Genomic DNA, 16112 nt, shown 5'->3' with positions numbered 1-16112 from the left:
ACAAGTCACGATGTAAAGTATCTGAGGCAGCTTGATAACAAGTAATACGCATTTCTATACAGCCAAATGTAAAAACAGGCACCAAAGGATAAAGACAGTTATTATAGGATGAGAGAATTTGTGCTCTAGCGCTCAAAAACCTCAAGAGTCATCACATATAATCAGAAGAAAACGAGCAGGTGGCGTGGTGCTGTGGCCAACAGGCTAATGCAATCCTTGGCTTTATGAACAGGAGAGTATAGAAAGATGTCTTTATTTTTCTGGTACTGGTCCAAATGCTCCTGAAGTCTGATATCCTAATTCCTTAATTCCTTAATAGAAGCTGGAAACGAGCTGGTTCAGAGAAGAACGGTACGAATTATTTAGATAGAAAGTGAAAATGTTCAGTCTATTTCAGTGTCAGAAAAGAAGGTGAATGGGTGACTCAATCACAGGTTTTAAGTACTTCCAAATTCAGTGACAGTATGCTAAAGGCAGATTTATTCAGCTTCCTGGTGAGGTCTTCTACCAGTGAAGATAGCTATTCACTGAGACTTTAAGGAGGAACAAGCTAGATTTTCCAGCACTGCAAATGTCAAAATCAGGTGCTTTAAAAATTATTTTATATAATTTTCCTTGTTTATGATATTTTATATGTATATATTTTAACACAAGCAGGAGTTCAGTCCTGTAAGTCTGTTACCCATGAGGTACAACCAGGTTACAATAGCTGTGGATTCTGGTTATACTAGTCTATGCAGAAGCCAATTTCCTTGGGCACCAAATAACAACCTGGGATCCTTTCAGCATCATCTGACACAGATCATGTGCTGTTGAGCACAGGATGGGAGCAGCCATGTGGGTGGTAATGTTTACACTGGTTAGAGGGATGGGTGGATTTGTTCACAGAAGGCAAATCCTTTGAAACATTTTGCATACAAAGATAACTTTTATCACTCAAGAACTCCGAGATGTGCATTGCTGGAAGCTGGGAGGTTACTCCTGCCAAGTGTGACTATATGATTATCCTGGTACTAAACACTTCCTCTGGCATCTGTTTCTGGCTACGATCACAGGCAGGATCTTTCTCATGCCAAGCAGTCTCTCAGGTCCATACCACTGACCCACTCCTGATCTCTCCTGAGTGGGAGTTCTACTGGGAACAGAGAACAGACACTTGATAATAAATAGGCATGAGAGGGCAAGAACTAGGGGAGAGAAGAACAGAAACATGCAATATTAGAAGGTCATAGATTGACTTGGGTAGGGGATTGTACATGAGGCTCTGGACGTCTCCAGAATCTGGCATAAACTGAAACTTTCAGGAGTCTCCTGATCTGATCTAGTACATTCAATTAGGAAACCTTGCAGCAAAACATTCATTACTCTCCACATGTACTTCCTGATACAAACACTCAGTCTTCTACTGATATGTCAGACCTTGAGTAGAAAAGGCCTGTGTGTGAACCTAAGCTTCCAAACCTCATTGATGACTGAAGCTTTTATTCACAGCTCCATGGAATAAAATGTTGGCTTTTTTCCACACGCTAGTAACTGATTGCATTCCACACTCTGACAGAAACAATACTGTAAATAGTCATTACTCCCACCACTGCTAGTGGAGTGCTTAGTGATCATTTAACCAGTTTCTGTTGGGAAAAAAACTACTTACTGATTTCACTCTTAGAAAGACACCGAGTGACCTGTAATGTACAGACCTGATTTTGCCCTCTAGTGGTTGAGTGACTAGTCCAGCTGCTGTAGTGTGTGTCTTTATACACCTTGCTTACCTCATCAGCCTTGAACCTTTAATTTTTCTAAATTCTGTGCAGGCTTCATCCATTATACTCAAGTAGTACCTGCACCAGAGCAATATGAATCAATACCAACGCTTGGCTAAACGTCCTCACACTCCTATATTAAGGTTAACTCAGTGAGTCATACAGTAAAGCCACTAATACATGGGCACTTAATTAATCTGTGAATCATTTTCCACCAGATAAGACTTAATCTCCTGAAAAGAGAAACACCTGCTAGGTCACCGTCTCCTTGCGTGGGTCAATTTAGAGTCATTTCATGCTGAAAACCTATTCTTATTTTGCCCAGTTTAAATTATAAACATGCCAGGTATTCTTAGGAGTAAAAATAGGTGGCATTTCAAACCTTTCCAACAGTAAACTCACATAGGTTATGAATTTAAAAGGGGCAATAGCTTCTTTACTGTCTGGGCTGACTAAATCTTGAAACATGCATCACTTTTCTCTCCATATTCCAGACACTGGCCTAGAGGCTCTAAAAGATCTCTGTGTGTATTTGTGCTAAATTTCTGTATGAGCTTGAGCAAGCACTTTGGACTTTAATTACATCTTGACTTTTTCTTTTTCTCTCCCTCTGGCACCCGTTTTAGCTTATTAGCTGAAGCTTCACAAGGAAACAACGCTTATTCAATTAAATTGTTTGTCTTTATGTTCCCCTCCCTCCTTCCCATATCTTTAGGATCTCTTGGCCAATTTCTGCCACAGCTGATAAAGTGGTAGGTCTCAAAGGAAATTAAGTTCTTACAAGTTTTGTGACAATCTGTGGCTAGACATAAAGGGGATGAGCCATAGCAAGTCCAACTCAGCTGGTACTTACTCAGTGTGACCCCAGCCAGTTTGTTACTCTGCTGCTCAGGCAGCCTGCACACACTGCCACGTTACTCCCAGCATACGCTGTTTCAGCCTAGGAGCATTGCAGGGAATGTGGAAGAAGCTGAGGTCATTGTGGTAGGAGGGTCACCAAGGACATGGCAGGACTAGAGTTATTCCAAGAAAAAGATCAAAGGGTGAAGACACAAATCCATGTGCAAACAAGGGCTGTTTTTCCAATACTCACAGGACAACTTTTCAAGGGTTGTTACTTGAACGTGGTATTTGAGACTGAAATGTGATCTTGGCTAATTTGAAAGCCTCTACTAAGCGAGAAGTCAAATTACAGGATTTGGTAGTCCCTGTTAACAAGAAAACAATAAACATTTGAATAACTTAATTCTTATTCCTCATTTTGCAATTCATCTGTATTTGGAAGCCCTGGTAATGCTTAAGTACCTTTCTGATTACGTTCCTGGTCTGGCCAGGAGCTGCAAATGCCTTTAGTGAATACCCATGGGGTTTGAGTATTTGTGAGGGTGTTCCAGATGAACATGTCTGTGCTCAGTAACAAAAAACCTGCCAGGATTTGGAATCGGGAGAAACAGGTTCTTGTTCCACTCTTCAGCTGACTTGCTGAGTGACATTTAACCTGTCTGATCCTCTCCCCTGGTGTGTGCAGTAGAAGTAGTTATATTTACAGCATGAGTAAGTATTGCATGAGACCTTACAAAGGTCTGGGAAACCACTTTGGGAGTCTCCTATGAAAAGTGCTATTATGATGATTACATGAAAAACTATCATTTGGAAGATATGAAATCATCACCTAAATATGTGCTTTCTGGTTCACTGAAACAAAAGACCTTTGAAATTCAAAAATGAATAGAAGCTTGAAAAATTAGCTCCATCTACAGAACTTCATCTCCTAAAGTGCTGAGAAATATGCATTTTCCTTCTGAAGATCTACAAGTACTTTACAAATTGTTGAAACCTGTTAGTCCCCCTGTGAGGATTAAGCAGCCTAAAAAAATGCATTTAAGAGTTTGGACTAGAATCGTAGAACTCCTGATCTTGCATCCTATCCCATGTATATTGGGATATCACTTGGCCGTAATGCTATTCAATTTCCTCAATCATATAAAACCTTCCATCTATCAAAGATTATAGTACTCCAGGAATAATGTTGGAGCTGTGCCAGCAGATGGTGGAAGTTAGGACAATTGAGATTCTCATTCTTTGGAGAAGAGTCATAATTCATGCCAGTTTGGTCTAAAAAATCTGCTTTACATTTGATATAGTGGTGGGGAGTGATCAGCATATCTCACAGCTTCTAGAAGGAAGTTTCTGAGTTGTTGACAGCCCTTTCATAACAGCCATATGCACTTTTCCAACATATCTACACTTCATGGCCGAGAGGAAGCATAATGGTGAAGAACAGGTGATTTTCAAACTGAGATTCTCCAAAAGTGGACCAGATACATGCTCACAAGAAAGCTTAGAAGCTCATGAAATCAGTCTGCATAGTAACAGTCTCAGGCATTTGTGTGGGCTTTGGTGAACATACTCAGTGCTTGATGCACTCACTCGTAGAGGCAAGAGTTACTCAATATGCTGGCTGAGAACAAACCCCATCAGATGCTCCAGAGAGGAATTCCACCAGCAAACAGTAGCACAGAGGATGTTTTATGCAGGATTTTTGAATGACTGGTTTTGTGAACTGAAACCCACTCCCTCGAGTGTCAACACTTCAGATGCGAGGAAAATTCTAAGAATAAAACAATTTTAGAGAACTCAAACCACTACAATTCAAACTTTAATGATATCAAGTACAAAATAAAACTATTTCGAGCTGAAAAAATCATATTGGCACAGGTATTATTAAATAACCCATTATTAAGAATGTTGAAGTGATGCTTTTTGATGTAAGAGACTTTTCTTTTGTTTCTCCCAACGTAACTGTATTCTATGTCCAATAAAGCTGTCATTTTTTTTTACAGATTTGGTACACAAATTAAATGAATCTGTTCATTGTTGTGCTTATCTAATACAAATGGACACACATTTCATACAGAAAAAAATCTAATCCTATTTAAATCCTGTTTTAATCTGTGATGTCTTGTGAGTTCCATGCACTAATTCTGGTACTTCAAAAGTATTTTCTTTCATCCACTATAAATGCTCTGGTGCACAATTTAACTTAATACCCTTTTTTTTTTCATATAGGAACAATCAATTTTACTTTATATACTCCTCTATTCTGTTGATTTCCACTATGTTCCTTCTGATTCATCTTTGTTCTGCAAAAATATGACTCTTTTTCTCTTTAAACCACAAGTTTTTATGCCTCTTTCTATGGCGTCATTTTCAGCCTTTAGGTCCCCAGTCATATCCTTATTGACAGGCTGAGGGCTATGGCCAGAGCTGAGAGGGCTGTGTCACTTACAGAAGCACTGTCACAGCCTTGGTGCTTCTGCCCTCTCTTTTGGGGGATAACGGTTCCACAACAACAAGCAGAGCTATCCACTTGTGCACCAGACCAGCTGAAAAATCAGGATTTCTTCTTGGATGGTCAAACCTAAACATTAACACATCCTTCTGGAACAGCCCTAGACAGCTTTAACTTGCTTTTGTAAAAAATATTTAATGTTCTGGAAATTCACCTTAAGCATCAAAAATTCTATGCTCTGATGATGGCCAAACACTGTCACAGGTTGCCCATAGAGGTTGTGGAGGCTCCGCACTGAAAGATATTCAAAACTCTGCTTGACATGGTCTAGGGCAATATGCTTTAGCTGACCCTCCTTGAACAGAGGGATAGAGACCTCCAGAGATCCCTTCCCACTTCTACCATCCTGTGATTATGTAAAAGGCATCCAAATAGAAAACAAAGGCCAAGGTGGGAACAGAAAAGATTAAGGTCAGAAACTACTACTTCTGACTTCTTGTATGTGCTGTAAGAGCAGCACTAAACAGTGACGCATCCCATCTTTGTGCGCCTTACAGACATTAGCGTGGAGCACTGTGAAGGAGTGCTGCAATGTAATTTTTTCTCAATACCCTCCTTCCTCTCCAATTCCACAGCTCTGCAGGTCTGTGAACCTGAGGGACGAGAGAGAAAGCTGCCGGTCTCGGCAGGAGACGAGAGGACACAGAGGGAAAGAGACCAGCCACTCCTGCGGCATCGGAAGGCAGAGGATGAGGGACAGCAGGAGCAGCGAGGGCACACATCTTGCATGAAGCTCATCAGTTCTGGTCAAGGTAGGAAATATGTTTAGAAAAAGTCTTCAGTCCAAGCGTAGAGTTGCCAACGTGCCTATGAACATGCACTTAGGTATTTCCAGTATGGTCAGTTTTGTTGTTTGAGGGGTTTTTTTTGAAAGATGTAAGCAAACAGAAGCATAAACCTTAATCTAGAATATCTTCTTTTCTTTCAGTGTTTATGTGAAGGCTTAGATCTAATATGTATACATTAATTTATCCTTTAGGTCTTTCCGTATTCAAAGGAAGAGCTGGGTTTTCTTTAGAAAGGAAAAGAACTGAAACTTACTTGAAAGGAAGTGGTAGATGTAGTTGGCGCATTGTTATCTTAAGCATTTCCCTTCTTTGTTGTGCTGGAGATAAATGAATAGCTCTATGCATTGCTATACATGCCTCTCAAGCTCTGGCTCATGATTTTTTGTAATTAAATCATTCAATGCATGATAGAGTCAAACTCCAGCAAAAGGGATTTTATTCTTGAAGGAATCCAGGAGGCTCCACTCTTGCAACACTATCTTGGGTTATCTGCTGTTGGCATGCTGATCTTTTCCACCCTACTTCTCCTTAATGACCATGGGTGTGGTGGGCATCAAACCCACTATCCTTTGTGCATGCTATTTCTTTAAACCAAGTCTTTTAAAGAAGAAAGGCTCACACATCTGTGCTGCAGATGCAGATAAGTCTTCCTTCCCCCTTAAACAATTCAAGAATACGTTGCTCAAGTTCAACCACGCTTGAAAGAGGCAACTGGTGACTGCTGTAGGAGAAAAGTCACAAATGACTGCCTCACCAAGCGCAGCAGAGGGAAGACATCCACTGTAGCAGCTTTTAGCAGCAGTGTGCTTGCCAGTGAGCCACGTACAGGTCTAGACTTCTTTGTATGGTTATTTCTCCCCTGTCAGAACAGCCACAGGGAATACAGTGCCCATACTTGAGTGGAAAGGTGCAATGGAGGGCAGGTAAAGAAGGAGATAGTTAGAAAACATGGGCTCCTCCTGCTTTCCTGAGTTCCTTGAGCAGTTCTTGTTCAAACACAAATTTGTTTAAGTACACTCTAAAGTATTCAAGGCATTAGCGAAAATCCAAAGCATCTTGTTCATTTCAATTGCTTCTCCACCCACATTCTTCATTGAATTAAAGGATATCCTACACACGCTTTTGTTTCACTGATTCCCCAAAGATCGTTTCATCACACACCAAGCAAGAATCTTCAGCATATTCATAGTAACGTCTCAGCCATGGCATTCAGCATTATGATGTTCCTGGCGCAAGGGATGTTATTACAGGATTGAAGAGATGAATAGATGGCAGATTTCCCCAGGGCAGCACATTAGAAAATGGACATCAAAAGAACCTGGCTCAAAAAGCAGAGGGTATTAGCGGCTTCTGGCAAATCCCACTCATTTCTGAACAGTAACACTGTCAGGCTGTGTTAGAGACATGTCCATCTGGAATACCTCCATAAAACTATGTTTGCTTATCCAGTAAAAGCACTCCCATTTCAACACCCGCCTCTCTAGATGAAGACAGCATAATCTTCATTAATCAAAAATATTTGGGGCCAAATCCAAACACAATCTTAACTCAAATCATTAGCAATATCCCACAGCAAGCATGGCACAGGCTGTGCAGCCATCAAAATTACCTTTGTTTCCTCCAGTCATTTTTCAAGAACTAGAAACCTTGCGGATCTCTGATCGTGTGAACATCTCTTACAGGACGTGTAGGTTGTCACATATTACATGTCATCTTCACAGACCCCACGAGGATGACAGGCCACGGTCTGTGACAGGAAATTTTTTAACTTTCTGTTTCCTCTTTCACCAAGAACTGGTTGGAATTTATTTCCTTAAAACTATTTTGAACCACAAGCAACAATTCTTGAGCAGGCATTGAGGAAGGAGAAGCACAGATACTGACGTGATATCACCACCTGAATTATTATGCTGGGGTATAAAAATAGTTTGAAAAGCAGCATGGCCAAAATTACTGTATCATTTAATTACAACCTACTTCCATGACAGGCCGTCAGTTAATTAAGAGTGTCAAAATGCTGAATTGCCTCCAGCTTCTACATGCTTTGCAAATGACATGGAAGTCATCTTTTTAAATAGCAACAGCTTGCTTAACCGAAAATGTAAAACCCATAGTGAAAGGCTTTGAAAAATGAGGCAGTCAGCTGAACTGACATCAAATTCCCCACACCATAAATTCACTAGGGAAGACAGTTATAACCCATTTAATTTGCTCGCTGAAGAGCATATTCACACGACGATTTCTTTTGTGTGTTTGAAACTATTTTGCTGAAAGTGATGTTTCGAAAGTGTTTTAAAATGGGAGCCTCAAGTGACTGTGGTCAGTGCAGCTATGCACATGGCCTGGCTCCAGCACCAGCACCTTCCCTCCAGACTGCTACAACACAGGCCACTGCAAAGCAGCAAAAAGCTTTGAGAAAGGTTTGGTTTTGGTTTTTTAGTTCAAAGTTCACTTTCACTGAATCTAAAATAACACATAGGACACTAGAGAAAACTCCCTGCAGAGGGAATGATGCTTGAATAAACTTGGAAAGCGGTGGAATTGTTTTATCAATTTAGATCCATTATAGAGCTAGCACTAAACCCCTTATTCTCTTTGTAGAACAGTCTTTTCAAATAAACGATTTTATATAAAATAGCAGGTTTATATAAATGTTAGCAAACCAAAAGAATAATATAGTGGAAAGCAGACTGGATAGAAAACTCGTGCCTGAACCAACTATGAAAGGATAAGAGCAGTGCCCAAACACAGAGTTAAACCAAACATCTCAAAACCAAAATGAAACAGTGCAGTCCTCCTCCCTCATTTTCTCTTTGGTAACGAGATGGTCCTTTCATTGCACAGCCAGAAAGAAAAGGCTTGTTTCTTTCCCCCCCTCCAAGGGAAATGAGTACTTCACACTGAAAAACCCCAAACTGTTAAGCAAACATCTCCCCCTGTAGTTTGCAAAAGGCTGAGCACCTTAATGATAATGAAGAAAATCTTGTCTGTTGACTGAATAAGGGAACCAAGCTAAAACCCAGCCAGAACTTTATGTGGTAAGGCAACAGAGAAATGTATCTCAGGGAGAGTGTGTGAATAAAAAAGGGTAAGGCTACGAGAAAGCAAGCTGAGAATTCAGCAGAACTGTGGCAGTGTCCAGGTGATGAACAGATCAGAGGTTGAAGAAGAGACTGAATTTCAAGGTAATTTATGTGTGGGACTAAGGGGAGTTCATTAGGCCTGTAATTTATGCAATAGGCAAAGGACTTCAAATACTAGAACAAAGTGAATGAGCTTTCCAAGTTGAGTTCAAAGTGCTCTTTATTACTAAAGACTTTGATCAAGAAAATATTTGAGCTGGGTAAAAATATCATTTAGTACAACAGGCCACAGCACCGAAAGCTGACCAGTAAACAAGAATGGTTCCCTTTGCCAGGGCGAGAAATACCCCAGTTCAATTTTCACAAAAGGGTGATTGTTCCAACAATTTTATATCTGTTTCAAAGGGAATATGTGTTGGGGGGATCCTGCTACTCATGTCCTCTTGTGCTAGGACACTATTGCTATTTCTGTAAGGAGTCCTGAGCCCTGTAAATGGACTTTACTGCCATTTACAATGACTGAAAAGCAGCTGTCAATTATTTGACTATCCCTGTGGAGGTTACCAGGGTAAAGGGCTATCTTTTATTCTGTGTCTTTACAGAAAACAGTGTAACAAGAAGTTAGTATCCAGCAAGGCCCATTACACAATATGGTTATGATGCAACATTAGCTGCACACTGTGTTGTCCCCCAAGCACTTACCTTCAGTGTTTGACAACCCTTAAGATCCAGCATTAGCCCAACAGTGGCTGGAATGGCCTTGGCTACACCCAGTGCCACTAATGGTGGAAAATAATCCCATCAGTTGCAGCTGTACTGGCTCAGCAAGCACTTTGGGCAGCAGCTTGTGCTAGCCTCCTTAATCGTGAAAATATACCCCAAATTCCCATTTGCCAAGTGTGGTGCTGAACACGGACCAGATGAGTCTGAAATCCTGCAGGCATTGGCATACAGACACCAAGTCACACAATAAATGTGCATGTGTGAATGAAAGCAGCAATGTCACTAGTGTCATGTAAAGATCTCCTTGCTGAATACAAATGTCCCTAATTATTCCAGGCAGCTTGTGCCTTCTTCCCCATCAGTTCATTTCTCTTCCACTAGTACACAAGGGCAAAAGGAGAAAAACGACACATGCTCACCTTGATCATGTCATTTATTAAGTGAGCAGTGATGGCAAAGAAGGAATCGTTCGGTCTTACCATCACAGACAAACCCCACCACTAAATCCCGTGGAAGTGTACACATGTAGAGAGAACAGGGCCATGAGCACACACACTCCTTCTGCTTGACCCATGAATTTGATGGCTCTGCTTGAACCTTCCTGTTCTCCCAGCAAGGTTTTGACTTCCCAGCAATGTGGCAGCTCCTTGCCCAAGGAAAATGACGTTGCTTCACTGGGTGTAATTAAGCCTATAAAGAACCCCAGGCTTATTTATGCCTTGCTAAATCACATGATTGAGATTTTGTGGAGAGCTGTGAGTCAGAGCACCCGGGAAGCCCTGACCAGCCATCTCCTCAACATCTCAATGACAGATGTCTGCAAGTTGTTCAGGTCTGTAACTCACAAGTCAGTCAGCTGAATGCTTTGAGTTTGCTAGGAAATGTTGGTAGCCTGTTTTAAACTGCCAGAACCCTTGCAAAAACAGTTTTGACTACAATATAGGATTCAGCACCATGTTAGCCAGTAGAATAGGGCACAGTAAATAATACATCTAGCAGGAAGCTGCTTTCTTGATGGAAAAGAGAAAGAAAAAGGTCTCTGGTATCTTTGACGTCTCTCCTGTATCTTGCTCTTACCAAACCAGAGACATTCTGAGTATAAAACCTACAAATATTTTTGCTTTAAGAGGATTACTTCACTATGGTAGGAACAACTGTTAAAGCTTGTTTTTATTGTGCAAGTAGACAATGCATGTAATGCCTCCCACAGCCTTTTTCATGGGACTGCTTCTGAGGGTAAGACCAATTGAGGACAAGTATTTAATCACCTCTCTCATCTTGGCTTCTCTGAAATTTAACACAGAAGGGCAAAAATTAAATCAAGGCACATCTCATGCAAATTTTAACACAGATTAATGTCTCAGCAGAGAAGCTAACAAAAAGAATTTCTCACCATGCTTATTCAATGTAAGTGAAGTCTTGTTCTGAATAGCTACTGGTTCATTTGTTCTTTCCTGACAAATATTGGCCATCTCAAACCACAACGAACATGAGGGCCCAAGCAGTTTGAAAGTACTATACTGGAAAGTCAGGCAGCCCAAATTCAACAGCTCTGTGTCTCAGGCAATACTCACCACAGCTATAGAGAAAGGAAGGCAAAACTGGCAGTCACAAAGGAAAATGCACCTGGTATGCATTCCCAATGATGGTACTTTGAGCTACTGAGGAAATGTGGGTATAAGACATCTAAACCCTTTATTACACCTTACTGCAAGCTCATGGAGTGCTTGTGCAGATTAAAAACAGAGGAAGTGTATGCTTTTTCATGGACAGCTTCCATCAGTGAAGAAGCTAATGATGTACGTCAGCTTGTTCCTAAAGAACACGCAATCTTGCTCCAAGAAATCACCGAGTTCTCAGTGACCCAGACTTGCACCATAAAAATCCTCTATAATTTAACAAAATCATCAGCACAGAACACACACACCACGAGAAACAATAGCTGGATTATCCCTTCAAATTTGACTATAGCCTTTACAAGAAAAAGAGCGGATGGACTAGTTTTACGGAAAAGGCATTTCAAGGTTCTCAGGAGAAATGAGCTGGAAAAAATCACCATGTAATGGGATAAAGTACTACAATTTCAGGGCTGGAAGCAGCCAAGATGATTCCTCAGTGCACGCTGCCAATGAAAGCAACTCTGCAACTCAACAGGCAGCAGAAGAGAGAGAGGTAGTAATAGCCCTGTGTTCAAAAGTTAATAATTTACAACACAGAAATCATGTGGCTGAAAGTGCTGTAGAAAAGACTAGAAGATGGAACACATTCCCTGTTTTTCAGGAGACTGGCACCACTTTGGTGTCAAAATAGAAATCTCAGCAAAATACCCAAATATCCAGCAGCAGATTATGGGAAAACTTGGTCTTTCAGTCAAGCTGAGGAAGGAGGCTGTGGGAAACTGAAGACAGACAGGGGAAGAAACCTTTATTCAAAGTAAAAATGATTTTAGCCCCTATGTCCTTTCAGAAACATGCAAGAATGCAATCACTAACACAACTGCCAATCACACAGAGCAGACCAGAGTCTCCAGCAATAGAACAAGCCTTTCAAAATGAACAGAACTTTCGTTGCATCATTACTCCCTGGAGACTAAAAATGCTGTAAGCAAGTTACATCTATTTTCAATTAAACACCATGTGTCAGAAGCCACTTGAAACCAGGTCTTGTCACAAAAATAGGATTCTTTATTAAAGATCTTAGTAAACAACTTAAAAAGTGATTTTCAGTGAACAAGGACCCACAGCACCAATCAAAACTTTGAGATTGCCTCAAAAATCAATGTGATCTAAAGAGACACACAGAAAATGGGCTGACGGGGGAAGGCTATATTTGGGTGCTGTGCAGCAGCAGAGCAGCAGGGTGGCAGGGTCAGAGGGCGGCTGTGGTACTGGCACGCTGGGGTCACATGCTGCAGCAGTGTGCATGCCTTACAAGGCATAGTAAACTGTACTGAACCCCTATTTCACAATCAAAAAGTTTAAAACCAAACTGCAAATTGCAGTATCTTTATGGAGACAGGCTGAGAAAGTTGGGGTTGTTCAGCCTGGAGAAGGTTCCGGGGAAACCTTAGAGCAGCTCCCAGTGCCTAAAGGGGCTGACAAGAAGCCTGGAGAGGGTCTTTTGACAAGGGCAAGTAGTGACAGGACAAAGGGGAATGGCTTTAAACTGACAAAGGGGAGATTTAGGCTAGACATTGGGAAGAAGTTCTTCCCTGTGAGGGTGCTGAGGCGCTGGCACAGGGTGCCCAGAGAAGCTGTGGCTGCCCCATCCCTGGCAGTGTTCAAGGCCAGGCTGGACACAGGGGCTTGGAGCAACCTGCTCTGGTGGAAGGTGTCCCTGCCCGTGGCAGGGTTTGGAACTGGATGAGCTTTAAGGTCCCTTCCAACCCAAACCAGTCTGGGATTCTACATATCTGACCAGATCAGCCACCCAAGGCATCGATACAGCAAATCCTTCCCTTCTTCCCAAACCCAGCATGACCCTGGCAGCCGCAACAACACAAGTCCCCTTACACTATCTTGTCAAAATAAGCCTCAGCAGCAGAGCAAGCAGGCGAGTTAAGGGCTAGTTGAATCTGCAATGTTGGCTTGTGTGATGGTCATCTCTAGCAAACCTACCCAGCAGGACTCTGTGCAGACACTCTCCTTGGAAAGGGAACTTTCCATTTATTTCACACCAATGTAAAGCTAGCTAGCAGGTGGTGAGGCCACAGCAATAGAGATGGGCCCCATGTGTACAGGTGCCTCCACAGGCACCCACTCACACAGAACCAACTGTGAGGCCTGCAGGTTCAAACGCTGCCACCACAGCTCAGGATGCAGCTTCCCAAGCTGGCTAAGCCAACCAAGCAAGCTGCCAGGAGGAAGAACAGCCTGGTTTTAGTACGTGCACAACTGCATGGTCAGCTTTAGCACGAAACTAACTTTACAAAAAGTAGTTTTAACCAGATAAGTGAGCTAATCCAGCAGACCTCAGGGATCAGATACTACTGCTGCTGCTTGCGAGAGCGAGGGAAGGGGAAGGTTTTCTCCTTTGGCAGCAGAGAAGCCCGAGATTGGTGAAGGCCTTTCAGGGAGCTTCACTCTTGGTGTGCAAAGGTCTGGTACCCTGCTGACAGTCTGTTAAGATTTCAAGTCTTCACTTACCTACCTCTGGCAATAATTTGCATCGCTTGGAAATTTCCAGCTTCACACATGGCCTCAAAATCAGATTTGATGTTCTCAGAATGTAGTTTGCACCACATTTCCCAATGTCTGTAGAGAGCTGGTCACACGGCACTAGTTCTTCTTTGTCAGCCAAGTTGCATTAGACAATCTAAAAATACATTAAATACTTTCTAATATTACTTTTTGACATAAGCAGTTATAAAGCTGCCCAAGGATGTTGCAAGAAAAGGCAAGAGATCACATAACTCCTTTTATTCAGCTGGGATATGTGCACTGAAAGGTCAAAAGGCCTTGGTATATGTTTGTTTCAATGTTTGCCTTAGCATTAATACCTCATTAAAAATATTAATAACGACTTCAAGATCTCAAATGAGCAGATAATCCTCTTTAACTCCAAGGAGGCAACTGATTTAGCATAGTTACAAAACCCATCTGCAATGCAAAGTTCAAGGAAACGCTGCCTAATATTTGAGAACGACAGATACCAGGTTGCCAAGAAAAGAAATAGCGTCTGAGCAAGCTGTGGGTGCGTTGTTTAGTGAGAGGGTGTTTCCTAATACTGCCAGCCCACCAGCTTTAACCATGTGGAAGTAAAGCAGCTTTTTTCTTTGCACAGATGTAGTTCTCTTCTGTCAAGAAGCATCCAGGGTTCGTGTTCATTAATTTACAGAATGCCTGGTTACAGCACTCCTGAAATAAAAGCAAATCAAGGCACTGGAAGAGGTACAAGTGTGGGTTTTCCTGCCAGCTACACAGTGCCAGTTATAAATGACAGCCCAGTTCCCAATAACCCCTCTCTAGATACCAACCCAAGCTTCCACCCAACCATACCAAGACCGCTTTTAAAATCAGCCTCTTCACTTGGCTCTGCTTGGCTACCTGAAGCCTTGATTGACACTGTGACCCCCGGTTTCTGAATAAATCCATTAAGTTCTTCAGCATCTGCAAACTGGTCTTTGACAGGGGCAGGGGGCCTTAAAAAAAAGGCAATAAAAAGAATTACTTGGTGGGAAAGCCAAGAGCTCAATGTGAATAACCATTCCCTGTGCTTCTGCTGTCACCTTTGTAAAGCTGCTGAGGCTGTTAGTTGTGATGTGCTTCTGTTCTGCACCACTTCATTTGCTCCAGTACAAAACATGGATCATTTAATTAGTGTAATCTTGATCTCCAAAACAGTCTGTTCACTTTACTGAACAAACCAGCATTGTCTTTGAATAATAAAAAGAGGCAGATCTTCACTGCCAGTGGAAGAATTCACTCACCTCCACCTACAGGGCAGTCTGCTCAGCCCCTCTGTATAGCCCTGCTGCCTGGAGCAGCACAGTCCAATTCCAAGGAAACTCAAGAGGATCCTCCCTGGGACATTCCTCAGTAGAGGCATGAATTCATCTCTTATGCTTAGCGCAGGTTTACTGGGCTAACTTCCTCAGTTAACAGCAACATACTGGTCAATCAATACTCTGTCATTAAATCATCTGCAAGACCTCCAGTATTCATTTGGTACACACCAAATCCAAAACACTGATTATGAAGATCCTGGCAGAAGGGAGTTCATAGCAACTCCTTGTTCCCATGGGAAGTTGACAAATATTGGTGAATTATCAACATATTTCAGTAAAACTTCAGCAGCAATTCTAAACTCATCCTTATCATTCTTGTGCATTCTTCAAATATTGCTACATAACAAAAGCTAAGAAAAACCTCAAAACAAACCCACACCTTTTTTCCCCCCCTCAAGGTCTGTATTGTATGTTACACGTGGGGTTTGTATCAACTCCTTCCACCCTACCAACACTCTTAGCTGCAAACTTACTTTTTTTACTGAGCGCTGCACGAGAAATCCCCTTCCAGCACTCAGTACCAGGTCTCCAGCATCACTGACTAACATACATGAGCTTTTTTTTCCATACAGCAAATGCACCACAACTGCAGGGGTTTTTACACACGTGGGAGAAGCCAACCAGACCCAGATTTCCCACCTATAAACCAGGGAACTAACACAAATCCACCAGCAGCCAGCACAGAAAGACCAGCATCTACCATCTTACACATTTGCCAAGTTCTCAATTCTTTGGTCTTCATTAATTCAGTTTTGATTCTCTTGCATATGATGCAAGAGATGTTTCAACTTACTTTCTGCTCTATCTTCCTATTCTCAAATCATAGCCAAGTTCTTTAGTATGTTAATCTTTACCAGTGTCTTTTATATGTCAGCAGTGTTTAAGTAGCGAGCAAGTAAG

At 41.8% G+C, this 16112-nt stretch overlaps 2 long non-coding RNA genes across 2 annotated transcripts; both read right to left on the bottom strand.

The window, feature by feature from the left end:
• Positions 1 to 3247: 3247 nt before the first annotated feature.
• On the bottom strand, positions 3248 to 14021 carry LOC115612115. The gene is made up of 2 exons (XR_003992882.1): positions 13856 to 14021; positions 3248 to 4371 (listed from the first exon to the last, which is right to left on the bottom strand). It is a non-coding gene; the product is annotated as an uncharacterized LOC115612115 (long non-coding RNA).
• Positions 10126 to 12722, bottom strand: LOC115612116. The gene is made up of 2 exons (XR_003992883.1): positions 11100 to 12722; positions 10126 to 10993 (listed from the first exon to the last, which is right to left on the bottom strand). It is a non-coding gene; the product is annotated as an uncharacterized LOC115612116 (long non-coding RNA).
• Positions 14022 to 16112: the final 2091 nt, after the last annotated feature.

This window comes from Strigops habroptila, chromosome 8, assembly GCF_004027225.2.
Source record: "Strigops habroptila isolate Jane chromosome 8, bStrHab1.2.pri, whole genome shotgun sequence".
Lineage (NCBI taxonomy): Eukaryota > Metazoa > Chordata > Aves > Psittaciformes > Psittacidae > Strigops > Strigops habroptila.
The sequence above is the reverse complement of the archived record's forward strand: the minus strand, read 5'-3'. Positions and strand labels throughout refer to the sequence as shown.